At 44.6% G+C, this 19,593-nt stretch overlaps 1 protein-coding gene across 1 annotated transcript in view; it reads left to right on the top strand.

Annotated features, from left to right (window-relative positions):
- The window catches only part of APLF (aprataxin and PNKP like factor), a 190,441-nt gene that overhangs the window by 49,793 nt on the left and 121,055 nt on the right, over nt 1-19,593 (top strand). The gene's annotated exons all lie outside the window — the stretch shown is intronic.

Here is a 19,593-nt window from a genome sequence, read left to right as displayed (position 1 = left end):
ACTTCCACACTTTTTAAGAACCCCTGAACCGATCTGGGCGAAATTTGGATATGTTTGCCTCCCAGATCGGGGCTATCAGGGGATATGTATTTTGTGGGGATACCTTGTGGGGAAAGGGGTGTTCCAATGTTGGGGTGAAATGTGTGCCCTCTGCCTGGAGATAATTGATTTAACCTTTAACTTATCTCACTATCTTCCAGGCAGAGGAAGGGGCGTGTAGTACGAAAATACTGTACAGTGATTGGTAATATGTTTGTTTGTTTTGGGAGGTCCTCTTGCATGAGGACCCCCATAAAAGCCAGCCTGTTTCAATAAAGCTTTAGTTCTGTTACACCCTTCATGAAGTCTTGGCTCATGTTTGGGGAAAGGATACTCTAACTACTGGGAAGGATTGTCGTGAAGCTGTATTCATCTCTACCCCCTGCTGGAGTTATGATCACTTATACTCAGCAGTTGGAAAAGGAACAAAGGACTGCAGTAACATCTTCCCTGCAGGTCTTAACAACTGGTGGCAAGCGACGGGATTGAATGGAACACAGAAAGACAACTGATGAATGGCCCAGCAGTACGAGAAACTAAAAAAGACAACGCTACAAGATCTACTGGAAGCCCGAGGCCAGGTGGCAAGCAACAAAAGAAAAGCTACCCTCATAGCCGAACTAATGGAGGGCGACCAAACCAGCAGCGTGACGGACGTCAGCCGAGAGGAAGCGGAGTTCCAGCGGAAGGTGATGTGGAGGCTAAATTTATATGGGCCGAACCCACCACCGGAGGCAATAACGCAAATCCTGGCACAAGTGAATGCGGAACGCAGTGCCCTACAGGCCAGCTTGATCCAAGCAGACAACGCATCACTAACAGGATCTATAAATGGAGGACAGCGAAAGAAAATTAACTATGCTGCATTTAAAAGCTTTGCGGACGGAGAAACAGAGATTGACGCATATCTGCAGGATTTCGAACGTCAATGCGCTTTGGAGGGTCTGGAATCAGAGCAATGGGCATCGATCCTAAGCAGCAAGCTCACGGGCCGTGCAGCCGAGGCCTACAGAGCAGTTCCTGACACAGCCATACATGACTATGCCAAGGTAAAGGAAATTTTGCTTGCTAGATATGCTGTGACCCCAGAGACTTACAGAAAGAAATTTCGGGCCTTACGGAAAGGTGGCCGAGACTCCTACACTGAGTGGGCTTTTAGGCTATATCGAGCGGCCCAAAACTGGATACAAGGCTGCCTAGCCACCACATTGGAAGAGGTACTACAGCTCTTCTTACTTGAACATTTTTTCGAGCACACCCCGGCAGACACCAGGGATTGGGTCAGAGACCGAAAGCCGGCTACCATCGAAGCCGCAGCCAAGCTGGCGGACGAGCATCACGAAGGCCGGAAGGGGGAAGTTAGTGGGAATCGTCCTCTGGTAAAGTCCAGTGCTCCACCACCAGGACCTGTGACCAACCCCAGACCACCCACACCCCAACCTGGTTTCGTACGGAAACCTCCACCGGTATGTCACCAGTGCAATCAGCCCGGGCACTTCAAGATCCACTGTCCTCAGCGGAGCCGAACCAGCTGGGAACGGCCCCCACAAACGCCGAGGGCGGCCGCTCACCACTATCAGCACACCCCGGTGGGCGAGCCGACACCCGACTCCGAACAGTGGGCTGTCCTACATGAGGTAGACCTAGCCCAAGCTGAAATAGACAATCGAGTCCACCACCGACAGTTGGTCACCGTAGACGGTCAAGAAGCCGAGGGGCTCCGAGACACGGGCGCCACCCTTACGCTGGTACAGCCGCATACCGTAGCTGCCAAGGCTCGCACCAACAAGACTGTAGCAGTACGGGTGGCCGGGGGCGCCATCCACAAGATACCCACTGCTCGGGTACAGCTGAATTGGGGACATGGTGACAGGCCGATGGAAGTAGGCATTATGGCGGGACTACCAGCCGACGTTTTGTTGGGGAATGATTTAGGCTGTCTAACTTCAAAGCTGATACAATCCGAACCTGCCGGAGCCTGCGCAGTGACCACTAGGGCGCAAGCCCGCCGAGCTGGACCAACACACTCCGAGGAACCACAGGTAGGAACCGAAAACCCCCTAGTCGCCCCTAACCCTATCCCCTTCTGGGGTACCCCCCAAGATTTTGGCCAAACCCAACAAACAGACCCCACCTTAGCCGGTTACAGGAAGGCAGTAGGGACACCCAGAGAAGGGAATAACCACGAGGGATTCCAATGGGATAAGGGGTTGCTGTACAGGGTTACCGGGGGAGTGGGGAGGGGGGCAGCACAAGTGATAAAGAGGCAGCTGGTAGTACCCCGGAAATACAGGGCGGAGCTTCTAAGGCTCAGCCATGATATCCCGCTAGCCGGACATCTGGGTATCAAGAAAACTAAGGACCGCCTTACCCAGACGTTCTTCTGGCCGGGAATATCCACCGATGTGCAGTCTTACTGTAGAACCTGTGATACCTGTCAACGAGTAGGAAAAAGGGGGGATCACCCTAGGGCCAAATTAAGACCCCTACCTATCATTGACGAGCCATTCTACCGGGTAGCAGTAGACCTGGTGGGGCCTCTCAACAAACCCAGCTCCTCCGGAAAACGCTACATACTCACGGTGGTGGACTATGCCACCAGATACCCTGAGGCGGTGGCGCTCTCCAACATTGAGGCGGAGACGGTGGCAGAGGCCCTAGTTAAGATCTTTTCCCGAGTAGGGTTTCCCCGGGAAATACTTTCCGACCAAGGGACCCAGTTCACGGCAACTGTAACGCAACAGTTGTGGCAGAGCTGTGGGGTTAAACCTTTATTCAGCTCCCCCTATCACCCACAGACCAATGGCCTCTGTGAACGATTTAACGGCACGCTTAAGCAAATGCTCACGGCGTTCACAGAGTCCTACGGTCAATGGGAGAAGTTTCTACCTCACCTCCTGTTTGCCTACCGGGAAGTGCCTCAGGCGTCCACTGGGTTCTCCCCCTTCGAACTCCTCTACGGGAGAAAAGTCCGGGGACCCCTGGACCTCATACGAGAGCACTGGGAGGGCAACACAGGAGAGGAGGGAGTCCCAGTCCTGCCATACGTGCTGGAGTTTCGGGACCGCCTACAAGCTCTCACCGAGTCGGTTCGGGAGAACTTGCGGGCGGCCCAGAAACGCCAGAAACAATGGTATGACCACGGGGCCAGAGATAGGAACCTGGACATAGGGCAAAGGGTGTTAGCCCTCAGACCATCCAAAAAGAACAAGCTCCAGGCAGCCTGGCAGGGGCTATTTAAAATAGTCGAGCGGATTAGTGACACCACGTATATCGTGGCCAAATGTTCAGATGAAAGAGTAAGACGGGCCTTTCATGTCAACATGTTGAAGCCCTATCACGGACGCTCGGAAGATGTGGCTGCCATATGCGCCCCATCTACAGACGATAGTGAGGGACTCCCCTTACCAGACCTACTAGCGGCTAACCCCGGGACGGTAGAACAAGTGGGATTAGGAGACAAGCTAGACCCCCCTCAACAGGCCGACGCTAAGCACCTGCTCCAGGAATACGGTGGGCTGTTCTCCTCTCTACCCGGATACACGTCCGCCGCAGTACACCGAGTAGAGACCCAGGGGGAAAACCCCTTGAGACAACAGCCCTATCGTATACCAGCAGCAGTACGCACGAGCATGTGGAAGGAACTCCAGGAAATGCTCGAACTAGGGGTTATTGAGGCTTCCCAGAGTCCCTGGGCGTCTCCGGTAGTGTTAGTACCGAAGCGAGACGGCACCACTCGCTTCTGTATTGACTATCGGAAACTAAATGATAGGACAATCACAGATGCCTACCCTATGCCGCGGATCGACGAATTGCTCGATCGCATGGCTAGTGGACACTTCCTGACTACTTTAGATCTGTGTAAAGGCTATTGGCAAATTCCCCTAGACCCGGCTGCCATCCCTAAGTCAGCCTTCGTCACCCCATTCGGGCTATACCAATTTAAGGTTATGCCGTTTGGGATGAAGAATGCCCCGGCTACATTTCAGCGGATGGCGGACCGACTTCTGGAAGGAATGCAGGACTTCGCATGTGCTTACTTGGATGACATCGCCATCTACAGTGGCACATGGGAAGCTCACCTGGGGCACTTGGCTTTGGTATTCCACAAATTACAGGAAGCTGGCCTTACCCTGAAACCCGAGAAGTGCCATGTGGGCATGGCAGAAGTCCAGTATTTGGGGCATCGGGTAGGTTCGGGTAAACAGAGGCCCGAGCCCGCCAAAATAGAGGCCATAGCAAATTGGCCCCAACCCCGCACTAAGACTCAGGTCCTAGCTTTCTTAGGCACAGCAGGGTACTATCGCAAGTTTGTCCCCGAGTATAGCACCCTAGCCAAGCCCCTCACCGATCTAACCAAAAAAGCCCTACCCAAGCAGGTATCGTGGTCCCCGGAGTGTGCAGCAGCGTTTCAAAGTCTCAAAGCAGCTCTGAGCAAAGCTCCAGTATTGGCGGCCCCAGACCCTAATAAGACCTTTCTCGTTCACACAGATGCCTCCATGTTTGGGCTGGGAGCCGTGCTGAGCCAGGTGGGGGAAGATGGCATGGAACACCCGGTGGCATACCTCAGTCGGAAGTTACTACCTCGGGAGGTTAGCTATGCCACCGTAGAAAAGGAATGCTTGGCGTTGGTATGGGCCTTAAAGAAGCTTCAACCCTACCTCTACGGCCGAGCTTTTACGCTACTAACTGATCACAACCCTCTTATTTGGCTCAACCGAGTCTCGGGAGACAATCCCCGGTTGTTACGCTGGAGTTTAGCGTTACAACCATACAATTTTACACTGCAGTACCGTCCGGGCAAACAGAACGGTAATGCGGATGGACTTTCCCGTCAGACAGACTCGGACTCTTAATGCTACCACCCGGACATCCCCTAGCCAACCCGGCAGGGTCTAGGCGGGTATGCCGACCCATGGAACTAAGGGGGAGTAATGTGAAGAAAAGAGACCCCCAGCTACCTTTTTCTTCTATGTTTTGTGTTTAATTCCCTTCTTCTGCCAACAATAGCTTATCCGTTCGGCAGTTTGCATCACCGACAATTGAGTGTTCCCTGGGTGGCCGTTGTTTGTATAGCCGCCCGCCACGAGGAAAAGAACACGGCGGCCATCTTGTCCACACGAGGCGAGTCAGCGGGACTTGGTCGTCGAGTGTCCGGAACTAAAATCGGACACTCGACCGTGCGAGGTACCGCTGAAAACTACCGGACGGCCGGTTCTCCAACTTGCCGAACACCCAGAAGAGCGGCATTCGGTAGTTATCCCCGTATGGACCAGGGGAACAATCGCTCCTATGAGCCAGGAGAGTATTTTCGGGACTTTTGACAGTTTGCGCCCTTTTTCCCAAGCGACCGACCCCACACACGGAATTCGTGGAACCATTTTGGGCAGGAGCCTCGTGTGTGGTCGGTAAACTAAGACTTCCACACTTTTTAAGAACCCCTGAACCGATCTGGGCGAAATTTGGATATGTTTGCCTCCCAGATCGGGGCTATCAGGGGATATGTATTTTGTGGGGATACCTTGTGGGGAAAGGGGTGTTCCAATGTTGGGGTGAAATGTGTGCCCTCTGCCTGGAGATAATTGATTTAACCTTTAACTTATCTCACTATCTTCCAGGCAGAGGAAGGGGCGTGTAGTACGAAAATACTGTACAGTGATTGGTAATATGTTTGTTTGTTTTGGGAGGTCCTCTTGCATGAGGACCCCCATAAAAGCCAGCCTGTTTCAATAAAGCTTTAGTTCTGTTACACCCTTCATGAAGTCTTGGCTCATGTTTGGGGAAAGGATACTCTAACTACTGGGAAGGATTGTCGTGAAGCTGTATTCATCTCTACCCCCTGCTGGAGTTATGATCACTTATACTCAGCAGTTGGAAAAGGAACAAAGGACTGCAGTAACATCTTCCCTGCAGGTCTTAACAGCCACCTTCCATTAGGAAGAAGCTATTTTCTCATAAACCCCTGCAGAGCAGATGGGATGAATGAAACTGCTCTGGAAATGGTTAACTCAGATGAAGTTATGCATGTGGTGTGCTGATACAGTACTCAAAACCATGATAAAATTAATATAGCCAGCCTGGAATTCTATCAAGCAGGGTGAATAGTTTCACCCTGGCAAAAACGATATCTTGTGACTGGCAGGGTTACAGACTTATAGCAAACTGTTTGTCTGTACACACACACACACACACACATATAATGGTGAGAAAAACTGAAGCCTTGAGATTCCACTGTATTCTAATTCATATTTTGGCTGAGCTATGGTTATGGTGTGGGGAGTCCCGGTGAAGTGTTAAACCATAATTGATAGCTATTTCTTTCGTTTGAAAATATATATATATATATATATATATATATATATATATATATATATATATATATATATATATATATATATATATATATATATATATATGACACTAGATCACACATTTAGACTGGAAGAAAGGCGATTTTTTTTTTTTTTTTTTTTTTTTTACAGTAAGATCTGTAAGTTTGGGGAATTCTCTGCCTGAAGATGTGATTTCATTAGTTTGCTGATGTTTCAACAGCAACTAGATAAATACTTGCAAAAACATCATATTCAGGGATATACTTTTTAATTTGTTGGGTAATAGGTTTTTGATCCAAGGAGATATGATTGCCATTCTGGGGTCAAAAAGGATTTAATTTTCCTAGTTTGTTGCAAAATTGGAAGCACTTTAAACTGGCTCTTTTTCCTTCTTTTGGATCAATAGCAAAATCTGATGTGAGAAACGCTGGACTTGATATACACATGTCCGTTTAAAACTATGTAACACTGAATGTGGATATGTGCCCCTCTAGAGGTATGTAACTCCACCTTGGCCAAACCAATCTCTACCAGGGAAGAACAGCAGTGACAGACTGAGAATAGCAGAGAGGGGACATACTATGGGCACCTGTGGACTCTCAGTGTTAAAATGATCAAGAACATTTTAACACTGAATAATGGGATGGCTCCACGAGTGCCATGAGATAAATCTTACTTTGCCTAGAGTGTCTCATTAAATTTGTATCTGAGTTTTATTGAAGAGAATCTGATTAAACAAACACAGATTTTACTTTTTCATGTCTTACTGAACACTTTGATCCAGCATATGCTGGGTGTTTGCTAGAAATATAGTTTCATTCTGTTTAGTAACTTTGAGTTACTTTTTTGCTGCAATGAAGGACTAGCATTCCCTGTGCCTGTTGTTAAATTTAACCCTACACATCAACTTTGAGGTATTTTATTTATCCCATTTCCAAGTTTTCATTTTTGTGGAAAAATTATCTTCTGCTTAATTCCCTGTCATTCTGCAATATTTTTCACTTTAAATATAGCCCGCCGGGACCAGACTGCCATGCTAACCGGTCACATGCAGGTGAGGCTCCGGAGAAATCTGGCTTCTTAAGTTACAAAAAAGCAGACTTTGCACGAAAAACGAGCCCACAAAATACTTAAGGCTGTGGGAGAGGTGGCAGACCCCGAGATCGGGAGTTTTGGAACCCCTGTGTGGAACACGAAGCTTTGAAGGCTGCGCCCTACTCGAGAGGGGAGCAAGGTGGACGGCCGCTGCCAGGTCTCCCTTCCCTACTACCACATGCTGACTGCCTAAGTCGCTAGCCGGTCCCGTTTCTTACCCCCTATGGGCCAGGGGAGTCATCCCGGTCCACACTGAGCCCACTGAATAAGGACTTTATCAGAGACAGCACCTTTAGTACATCGCTTGCCACCTAAGACCTAACACACTCTAAAATACACCATGGCCATAATTTTTTTTTTTTTCTAACAGTTTCTCTCCGCCTGCCTCAAACAGAATCTAGTTATGTTACAAGGGTTTACTCAGCTCCAGTGGTCGCTTATATGTCTGTTTATTCACTCGACCATCTTACTTAATAATCTACACGTCTAATGCTTCCTGTTTGTGACTCTAACGCCTTGTCTCACACGTAGACATGTATGTTGTCGCTAGCTTTAGCAAGCACAATAACACATTGATTTATAGCAACGTAATCTCACAAGATTGGCATTCTGAACTACATAAGGGTAACGCGTCGGTTATACAGCGTACAGCCTGTATTCAATATGATTTTCACAGTGAGAAGACGCCAGTGTCCATAGTAAAGCATTGAGAATGCTTTCCTATGGACTGACTGAATGCGCTCGCAGCTCTTGCCGCGCATGCGCATTCAGCTGATGACGTCGGAAGGAGGAGTAAAGTCCCCTTCCTCCCCCTTCAGCCCGGCGGGAGGGGGGGGACCTGTTAACACTATAGTTCCAGGAAAAAGAGTTTGTTTTACTGGCACTATAGTGGTCCTTTAACCATGTGATGATGGAATTTATTACGCATCAATTTCCAATGCTCCTCTGTGGGGAGTATTGGATAGGTCTCGACTCGAGAGCCAGATGACGTAGCAAGAGGGAGAGAGGCTGGAGTCTACACACTAGAGAAGGTAAGTCAAATTTCCTAATTTCCTCTTTTGGGGGCATGGACAAACAGTATCTCCTCTTAATGCCCAGTGGAAATTTCATGACACACGTTTTCTAGGTTCAAAAACTGACTTTTCTGCTGAAATAAAAATTCATTAGCATGATGTCTGTACGGGAATAAGGAAAACATGAGTGTTTGTGCATAATAGAAAGTGAGTGCAAGATCTTTAAGTTTAGTCAGTTTTTTTTGCTTTCCAATTTTTTAAATGTAATAATACTTTTTGGGATATTTAAAAAGAGCATGCACATATTAAAAGCGGGTCGATTTGACCATATTTTTCTCTTTAGATTTGTCATCATGTTGTTGTTGTTCGCTAGATGCTATGTTATATCACTTCCCCTAAAGCCTATTGATTCGCATGCCCAGCATGTTTGTATAGGTGACGGAGAATGATTTTGATCGCCCTCACTACATGAATGCTCTGATTATTATAGCGGCTTGAAACAAATCAATGTTCGTGCTGCGGGCTTTATACAGTTTGGTGGGGTGGAGGGGGTTTGGTTTATGATTCCTGTATTTGTATTGTCAGCATAATACCTTTATGTTGTTGTTTGCTGGATGTCTGTAGCAAGCAATTTAAAAACTTGTTATCTGAATAATGTCGTAAGGACATCCATTTCTTATTGGATAAAACCTGGCTTTCATTAACTAGTAGATAAGCAACTTTTTAAGCAAAGCTCGCTTCAAACTTTTTGTTTGGGATGTACAACACTACAGTAAGAGCCTTTTGAGTAGCATTGCAAACTATTGCTCACTTTTCTTTAACCATGAGAATTCAAAGTCAATTTCAAATTTAAGGCCAAAGTAATCAAACTGGAACCATAGCTGGCTTAGAGAACTTTTCTAGCTCAGCTATTTTGACCTTGAATGTGAAATATATACTTTGAATTCGCACTTTAGAGAATAAACCTGTAAGTAGCATAATCACTGAAGATCATTTTGGTGTCGTGTTTATGCGTCATCTCCACAAGAAGTGTCCAACGGTTTTATGAGTGGTTAATCGAAACCGGGGCTCTCCGTGTTTAAAACACTGCCCACCTGCTGAAGTCCAAGATAGGCTGCACAGCAGAGGTAATGGGATTTCTTGTACAAATTCTGACCAATCTCTTCTTCCAAACTGAACCCAGTGACTCATTGTACCATAACTAATAAAACTGTAGTGGTTATAGTACTTGGGATAATGGTATACAGGTCCATATTAAACGGCAGACAAGAACAAAGATGTCACATTTGTCATACTCAATCCATATATTTTTTTTTTAAAGTGTTTAGAAAAGACTTCTTCCACTTTCTGCATTAAATCATGTGTCTCCACTGCAGTGAAGCTAGCGCAGACTAGAATTTGATCCCAATCTCATGGCAAGCCGCTGGTCTGTGATTTTAAAATGAGCGTATAGAATTACATCCAGAATGCAGTCAGTCTTAACTTGATGATTCTGTTAGATTAGGATATTCACAAATTTCATACTAACACAGTAGCTGAATTTGCCATAGTTGACCCATTCCCCATATAAATACATTTAAGCATGAACAGGTTTTTTTTTAATCTATCTCTATCTACCGTATATAGTGATGTCCAGAACAGTTAGCCAGGAACCATTCGCCGGCGAACATAGCTTGTTCGTGGCGAACGCGGCAGGCGAACATATGCGATGTTCGGTCCACTCCCTATTCGTCATCATTGAGTAAACTTTGACCCTGTACCTCACAGTCAGCAGACACATACCAGCCAATCAGCAGCAGACCCTCCCTCCCAGACCCTCCCACCTCCATGACTAATAGGGGGTGGACCGACCATCGCATATGTTCGTTCGCCGCGAACAAGCTATGTTCGTTGGCGAACTGTTCGGGACATCACTAACCGTATATACTCGAGTATAAGTTGAGTTTTTCGGCACATTTTTTGCTTATACTCGAGTCACTGTCTGTATTATGGCAACTTACATTGCCATAATACAGACTGGGGGCTGTGGGGGCTGCAGAGCTGTTACTTACCTCTCCTGCAGCTCCTGTCAGCTCCCTTCTCCTCCGCACCAGTTCGGTCAGCTCCCCTGTCAGCTCCCAGTGTAAGTTTCGCGAGAGCCGCGGGGTCATAGTGTGGCTCTCGCGAGACTTAGTGTGAGCTGGCAGAGGGAGCTGCACGGACCGGCGCGGAGGAGGGAGCTGACAGGAGCTGCAGGAGAGGTAAGTAAGCGCTCTGCCAGCCCCCTCCTACACAGTGCCCATCCACTGGACCACCAGGGAGTGAGAGCCCCCGTCCCTGCCATGTATCAAGCAGGGAGGGGGGACGAAAATAAAAAAATAATAATAATAAAATAATAAATAAAATAAAATAATATTTAATAATAATAAAAAAATTATAATATAACAAAACATTTTAAAATAATAATGAAAAATAATAATAAAAATGCCCACCCCTCACCAAGGCTCTGCATCACAAACACACACTGCATCACAAACACACACTGCATCACAAACACACACTGCATCACAAACACACACTGCATCACAAACACACACTGCATCACAAACACACACTGCATCACAAACACACACTGCATCACAAACACACACTGCATCACAAACACACACTGCATCACAAACACACACACACTGCATCACAAACACACACACACTGCATCACAAACACACACACACTGCATCACAAACACACACACACTGCATCACAAACACACACACACTGCATCACAAACACACACACACTGCATCACAAACACACACACACTGCATCACAAACACACACACACACTGCATCACACACACACACACACACTGCATCACACACACACACACACACTGCATCACACACACACACACACTGCATCACACACACACACACACTGCATCACACACACACACACACACTGCATCACACACACACACACACACTGCATCACACGCATCACACACACACTGCATCACACGCATCACACACACACACACACACTGCATCACACACACACACTGCATCACACACACACACACTGCATCACACACACACACACTGCATCACACACACACACTGCATCACACACACACACACTGCATCACACACACACACACTGCATCACACACACACACACTGCATCACACACACACACACTGCATCACACACACACACACTGCATCACACACACACACACTGCATCACACACACACACACTGCATCACACACACACACACTGCATCACACACACACACACTGCATCACACACACACACACTGCATCACACACACACACACTGCATCACACACACACACACTGCATCACACACACTGCATCACACACACACTGCATCACACACACACACACTGCATCACACACACACACTGCATCACAAACACACACTGCATATCACACACACTGCATATCACACACACACACTGCATCACACACACACTGCATCACACACACACACACACACACTGCATCACACACACACACTGCATCACACACACACACTGCATCACACACACACACTGCATCACACACACACACTGCATCACACACACACACACTGCATCACACACACACACACTGCATCACACACACACACACTGCATCACACACACACACACTGCATCACACACACACACTGCATCACACACACACACTGCATCACACACACACACACTGCATCACACACACACACACTGCATCACACACACACACACTGCATCACACACACACACACACTGCATCACACACACACACACACTGCATCACACACACACACACACTGCATCACACACACACACACACTGCATCACACACACACACACTGCATCACACACACACACACTGCATCACACACACACACACTGCATCACACACACACACACTGCATCACACACACACTGCATCACACACACACTGCATCACACACACACACACACTGCAACACACACACACACACACTGCAACACACACACACACACACTGCAACACACACACACTGCAACACACACACACTGCAACACACACACACTGCAACACACACACACTGCAACACACACACTGTAAATAAATATTCAATTAATATAATTTTTTTAGGATCTAATTTTATTTAGAAATTTACCAGTAGCTGCTGCATTTCTCACCCTAGTCTTATACTCGAGTCAATAAGTTTTCCCAGTTTTTGGGGGTAAAATTAGGGGCCTCGGCTTATATTTGGGTTGGCTTATACTCGAGTATATACAGTATCGATCTATCCTTTTTTATTTTGACTAACATATTTCAAAGACAAGCTTTTGAGAGCTCAGACCTGAGGAAGAGAAGACAACTCGCAAAAGCTTGTCTTTGAAATATTATGTTAGTCCAAAACAAAAGATGATATTCTGCATTCTGCAATACTCTGATATAGATAGAGATATCTCTTCTTGTTGCCTTCCATTGTGAAATCATTCTCCGCTTGTTCTGTCTCATACTCAAACCGTTTGACACAAACCAAGGGTTCCTGCTCGCCTATGGACCAGCCCTTCATTCACACACACTCGGCCAGCAGATGCATTTTAAATTTGAACAAAATTGATTTAACACTTCTGCATTCACAATAGGATGAGTGAGAAGCTGTGCCATAGGTGCCTGTGGGACAGTGTATGTGTGTAAAACCACTTGAAAATTGGTTGACACAGACTTGAACTTCTAGCACCATAACAACTACACAGCACCTCTTTAATGCATTTAAAAAACCATGGCATTCACATGCAATAAACTATCTAGTGCTCTCGGCGGGTTATAATTAATTTTAAACACTAACATTGATAAATGTGTTTCTTTTGTATCCATTTTCAAATTAAAATATTTTGCCAATGTGTTTGATAAACCGGCATTTTACTGAATCAGCAAACAGACTCCTAGTTTGTGGAAGAGATTTCATAGTCTATGTACTTTTCCTTAAATGTTTATAAATATAAAACGTTATCTCTACTTTGTACCTGGAATGTAGTATTTCAGTAAGTGTTGTGTGTGTGGTTCCCTGTACTCTGAGTGCATGCAATAACATAAGAAAAATAAACATGTTATGTGAAGTGTAGAACTAATTAACAAGCAAAAACTCTATCTATCTAAGATATTTTTGTTTAATATAAAATGTTGTAATGTTTTGGTTTTTTTTTTGCATGTTCTACAATTTTTATTTCTATTTACATTTTTGTAGTATATAGTTTGTGTCTTTGATGATTGCAATTATTCAGAATTATGCCAGGAATTTCCACTTGATTATTCTTGATTGTTTTCTTAAATTGTATTTCTTTAGCGTAGCAGAGGGTGAGAGGAGACTTTTCATGACAATTTATTTATTTAACATTGATATTTCCTGTACAGCTCCCATATGCGTAAACCTTGTGTATCTAGTGAGCACGATGGAAATAGGAATATATTGTATGTATTAAGCAGAGTGCTTTGTGGATATCTATACATCTTCATTAGTACAATTTCCCCTTTTTTTTTTTTTTGCGCATTCTAGTCCTATACAAATGTTGTAACCTGTGGGCTCTTTAATGGGATCTAATAAATCTGTTTCATCATAAATAGATTAAAAAGCTCAAATAAAAATACATTTTTTAGATTTTGTATGTTTGTGTATTTTTGTTTGATGTTTAAAAGGTTGTTCCAACCAAAAACAGTGTTGGCATAACCCTTCCTATCCTGCCTAACTGACCCACTCAAAAAAACAATAGCTGAAGGTCGTACCTATTCCAGCACCCTCAGCCAAATCTTCCTCTGCTGATGTAATCATTTCCCCTTAGATGCAAGGGAGGGCAGGCTAAGGGTTGGACATGGATGGCACGGAAGGGGCACTGCCACCCTGACTGACTGTCTTTGTGCCAGCATGTTGACGACATACACCAAACATGCAGCCCCAAAAAATTCTCCGGATTGGCTACTGAGTCTGCCGGACTTGCCAATGACTGTGTCAGAGGCGGTGTTACACAGAGGAATGATATGTGCATGTGCAGTATTTCATAACGCATACAGACTACATGGACCATTACCAGTTCACATCGGTAAAGGGGTCTTTTTGCATGGAGTAAGGCTTTAAGTGCCAATTTACTTCACTCATGCTGAGTGCGGTAACTGCCTATTTTTTTCATGTGTCCATTCATACAAGTTTTATTTTTTCTGTGTAATGTATTTAAGGTAACCAATTTGAGTTCAATATAACAATTTTATAATTTTTCTCCTAACTCACCCTTCACAGTTATGTGTATTTTGCATCATTACGTAATTTAAAAAAAAATATTGCGTCAAATATTTTAATGAATTTTGTTCCACATGAGCTGAAGTTACAAAGTCTGCTCTTTGCAATTCCAGCTGCTGTGACATGAATAACAGACACAAAACTAGACCGATGTGTGTACGAGTGAGCATGCACACACAATCGTAGTGCAAGTAGATTGCTTCTTGGTACATCAACAGAATCTAAAAAACGTATTTAAATTAGAAAAAAAAAACATCAGATGAAAAAAAAAAAAAAAAAATATATATATATATATATATATATATATATATATATATATGTATGTATTAAGGCCTTTTGGCCTGTAATTGTGGGAGGGGCGTATGACTCACCTTCTACCTACTTAAGGGACACCCCTTACCTGGCTCCATGCCGTCCAAGGTCAGCGCGGCATCACCCTCCCACCCACTCCTCTTTATCAACTCCTTTTTCTTACATTTCTTCTTGGTGGGCCCTCTTTATTTACAGGTCTACCTCATCGTCGGTTCCGGCACACCACAACCGACTTGCTCTTGTAATACCATCCCACACCTAACAGTGTTTGTATCTTCTGTACTATCAGGAGCCCTTAACACAAATATATATATATATATATATATATATATATATATATATATATATATATATTTGTGTAAGGGGCAAATAGCCGTATATGGAGTAAGGATCCAGCATAAGCGTAGGATAGTATAAAGGGAGCAAGTCGGTTGTGGTGTGCTGAGACCGACGATACGGTAGCCTGTAAATATAGAGGGCAAAAATGAATAATCAAAGATTTAATACAGTCAACAAATATATGAAAATTAACCAGACATTTCCTTAAATGCATTACAGTATTTAATTCCTGGATTTTGAAGGTAGGAATCTAGGACCAAAAGTGGACACCATTTGTTGTGGGTAGGATAGTATGTTATCTCTACTGTTGGTGCGTGTTGACTCGTTTCAGGATGTGGTAGAGCCAATAGGTAATGATATATGTGTTTACGTACGTGGGATCGTTGAAGACAATGATCTGTCTGAGTGGTGGTGATGGTAGTGGATTCTCTGGCCTGAGAAAGGCAATGTGCATGGCTGGTAATGGCCGACTTGGTAGTATAATCTAATGGTTGTAGATCTAATAGGTCCGATAAGGATGAAAAGTTGGATGGCTATTGGTAATCTATGAGAGGAACGTGGGGGAATGGATTCCTGAAACCTCTGAGTATATTCTTGTCTGGTATGATAGCATGAAGTTATGGTAGTTTTGGCCATAGGTTATCCTGTGTTGTTGAATGCCTGTAAAATATATAATTAATGGTGTGTGAGATAGTTTAAGGTGGCAAAAAGAAGCAAAACCTAGGAGAATTGTTATGACACAGGTTGAGCTATGTCTTGTTCCAATGAGATTCTTTAAGCCAGGTGAAAAGCTGTGTTATGCGTTCTACAAGTATGGGATGAAAGTGCTAGGTGGGATAGTGCATGCTATGCTGCATGAGTATGTCTAATCCATGATTTTGTCTCTGGAACGAAAGAGTGGCCGTGACTGTATGGGCGGCTGTAGGAAGCGTATGATGAACATGTCTGGAATATAAATGAGACAATTGTCGGCAGGGATGTATACCCCCGCCTGGTACATGAAAGTAAAAGAAATGTGATAAGTTGCCAACCAAGTTCCCCAGAAATATCATGACCTTATGGATGAGTATTGGCGTTTGTTGATGATATGACATGTGCTTAGTTGTCTGAGTAACAACGGATTGATGACCCTGACCATGATTTACCCCATGCCACAGCAGCTGCTACAATGGGGTAGATCCCCCCAAAGGGGCTGAGGTGGTGGAAAATGTTTCCAAACCTGGATGCCATAGCCAACAGCTCCAAAGCAATCGTTCCCGGTAGATCGCTGCCAAACCCATGGTAGACGCCGCGTCTGACCATCTGGTTGGAGAAGTGTCAGACAATCCTGGAAGGAACATGCTTTTACCATGCCAAGTGGTTAAGAAATCCCCCCCCCATATGCGGGTCTGCTGTTGCTGGGGTGTCTAGGGACATCCTCTGATCGTCATGTTGGAAGTGTGGAAAAAGGGGAAAGTACTCTGGATGTGAAAGCGTGGTTTTGTGGTATAGAAACATAGAAACATAGAATGTGACGGCAGATAAGAACCATTCGGCCCATCTAGTCTGCCCAGTTTTCTAAATACTTTCATTAGTCCCTGGCCTTATCTTATAGTTAGGATAGCCTTATGCCTATCCCACGCATGCTTAAACTCCTTTACTGTGTTAACCTCTACCACTTCAGCTGGAAGGCTATTCCATGCATCCACTACCCTCTCAGTAAAGTAATACTTCCTGATATTATTTTTAAACCTTTGTCCCTCTAATTTAAGACTATGTCCTCTTGTTGTGGTAGTTTTTCTTCTTTTAAATATAGTCTCCTCCTTTACTGTGTTGATTCCCTTTATGTATTTAAATGTTTCTATCATATCCCCACTGTCTCGTCTTTCCTCCAAGCTATACATGTTAAGATCCTTTAACCTTTCCTGGTAAGTTTTATCCTGCAATCCATGAACCAGTTTAGTAGCCCTTCTTTGAACTCTCTCTAAGGTATCAATATCCTTCTGAAGATACGGTCTCCAGTACTGTGTACAGTACTCCAAGTGAGGTCTCACCAGTGTTCTATACAATGGCATGAGCACTTCCCTCTTTCTACTGCTAATACCTCTCCCTATACAACCAAGCATTCTGCTAGCATTTCCTGCTGCTCTATTACATTGTCTGCCTACCTTTAAGTCATCAGAAATAATCACCCCTAAATCCCTTTCCTCAGATGTTGAGGTTAGGACTCTATCAAATATTCTGTACTCTGCCCTTGGGTTTTTACGTCCAAGATGCATTATCTTGCACTTATCCACATTAAATGTCAGTTGCCACAACTCTGACCATTTTTCTAGTTTACCTAAATCACTTGCCATTTGGCTTATCCCTCCTGGAACATCAACCCTGTTACATATCTTAGCCTGGAATATAAATTAGACAATTGTCGGCAGGGATGTATACCCCCGTCTGGTACATGAAAGTAAAAGAAATGTGATAAGTTGCCAACCAAGTTCCCCAGAAATATCATGACCTTATGGATGAGTAGTGGCGTGACGATTAGGCTTGGTATTTTTTTGGTGACTGGTGAGGCCCTGCTAGTTGCCAAGTGGCTTTAGAGGCTCTATCTATGCTAGGCGCGAGGGGATTTTGTGTGGCCACCGAACGTTGTGGCAGGATGTTGGCCTCTCGGTGACAGTAACCAAAAAATAGGAAGGGGAGTAACAGGTGAGGCCCTCTCTATGATACAATGCGAGGCGGCTAGTTCACGAGTGGCCCGAGGGGTGTATGCCTCAGAGTGTGAGGCGGGGTGTTGGCCTTGTGGGACCACTAACCAGGAATAATGCAGAGGAAAAAAAAGGGGGTAATGCCTATTGGGCCCTAGAACCCTAATTGCCAGTACACTATTACTATTCCAGGGAAGGTAAGAGATGGATAACTACGTGAGCAGGTGTATGTACCTGGTAGTATGGTATTGAACCTGACAATCCGTATAGGTTGTTTAGTAGTAACTGTAACCTGAATGGATAAAACCGTATGGCATAAGGAAATATGGCATAGACCAAGCTTATCTTAATACGTACAGTATATGTGAAAAGTAAAGTGCCGTGATGTGTAAATATTAAACATCGAAGCCATAGTGGTTAAATATGTATCAATCTTAACCCATTAAGTGCCATATGTACAAGTGAAAAAGTGGTCTGTCCCCACCTTGTATGTTGTATGTCCCCTTTCTAGGGGAAAGTCTGTTGTGTGAGCAGCGTGCTGTGAAAAATGTATGTGAACTATATTACCAGTTACGTATATACAGATGCGTCTGCTACTGTGTAATAATATATGTATTTATACCAGATGTTTGATATAGTACTTGCTATGTGAATTATTGGATGTCTTATTGTATGTCTTATTGAATGGTAGGGGTCAGTGAACATGGTGTTGCAAAATGCAAGTGCACTGGAGATCTGCCGAGTGCACTAAAGTGCTTACAGAAGACAAAACTGCTATACCGAAAATGCAGGGATCTTGTGAATGCTTCATAAATGCTTGCAAGCTCCTGAGGAAGTCGATACCGACGAAACGCGTTGAGCATTCACAAGATCTATACCGAAAATGCAGGGATCTTGTGAATGCTCAACGCGTTTCGTCGGTATCGACTTCCTCAGGAGCTTGCAAGCATTTATGAAGCATTCACAAGATCCCTGCATTTTCGGTATAGCAGTTTTGTCTTCTGTAAGCACTTTATTTTGTAGTATTGGTGTATCTAGTGCTGTTTCCAGCTCTTGGAGCAGCAATATTAAGCACTTTGCATCCTTGCACTTTTAGCAGTTGGCACCTTACTATATTTGAAGTCTTCTGTAAGTTTATAGCTGCTATCCTTAGGGGTTCTTGGCCAATTTGGCTGTATATTTAATTATTTTATATTTTTGCATACATTGTGCATGTTGCACTATTGCATTTTACTGTTGTCAATAAAGTGCACTTTTTGGATTTCCACCTACTGTTATTTATTTATGGGATTGTCCTGTACTGCATTAATATATATCTTAGTGATTGTGGCGCCCTGTAGTCTGAAGTAGTGTTCAGACATTGTGTTTATTATTTTTTATGAAGTGAAATAAAGTCTGAGAAGCCTGTAGTACACCGATTGACAGGTAGGGGTCAGCATGTAGGCGAAAATGCCGTGGTTCGTTGGTTTGTACATGAAATGCAATAATGTCTGAGAAGC

Source organism: Pelobates fuscus, chromosome 2, assembly GCF_036172605.1.
Source record: "Pelobates fuscus isolate aPelFus1 chromosome 2, aPelFus1.pri, whole genome shotgun sequence".
Classification (NCBI taxonomy): Eukaryota; Metazoa; Chordata; class Amphibia; order Anura; family Pelobatidae; genus Pelobates; species Pelobates fuscus.
Note: the sequence above shows the minus strand (reverse complement) of the source record. Positions and strands in the feature narration are given on the sequence as shown.